The following is a 456-nucleotide window of genomic DNA, read 5'->3' as shown; positions in this document are numbered from 1 at the left end:
ACCAAAAATGGTTCTTCTATGGCATCGCTTGAAGAACCTTTTGAAGCACCTTTATTTTTAAGAGTGAAGGCCTGCTTCAAGCTCACAACATTGACAAAACACAACAATCACTTAAAATTTCACTTACGATATCCTACTAGGAATTTGTTTAGTTTGACCAGAATAACTGCAAAATATGTATCCATTTCCATAGAGAGTTGCTTAATTAAAAGAAATTAGTATTTTTTTATGCTGTTCTCTAAAATAGCTGTCACATTGCTACCCTGGTGTGAATGTTGAATTTGTGAAAAGAATGTGAAACACAATGGGCATTAGTAAACTGACAGTATCAATGTTTTTATGAACTCTGTTTTGAGACAAAGCAATTTCTAAACTACAAGTCAAGTCAAGTCACCTTTATTTATATAGCGCTTTTAACAGACACACATCCGCCATTAAAGCAAGTAACAGTGAATA

This window comes from Sinocyclocheilus anshuiensis, unplaced genomic scaffold (assembly GCF_001515605.1).
Source record: "Sinocyclocheilus anshuiensis isolate Anshui unplaced genomic scaffold, SAMN03320099.WGS_v1.1 scaffold735, whole genome shotgun sequence".
In the NCBI taxonomy this organism is placed as follows: Eukaryota; Metazoa; Chordata; class Actinopteri; order Cypriniformes; family Cyprinidae; genus Sinocyclocheilus; species Sinocyclocheilus anshuiensis.
The sequence above is the reverse complement of the archived record's forward strand: the minus strand, read 5'-3'. Positions refer to the sequence as shown.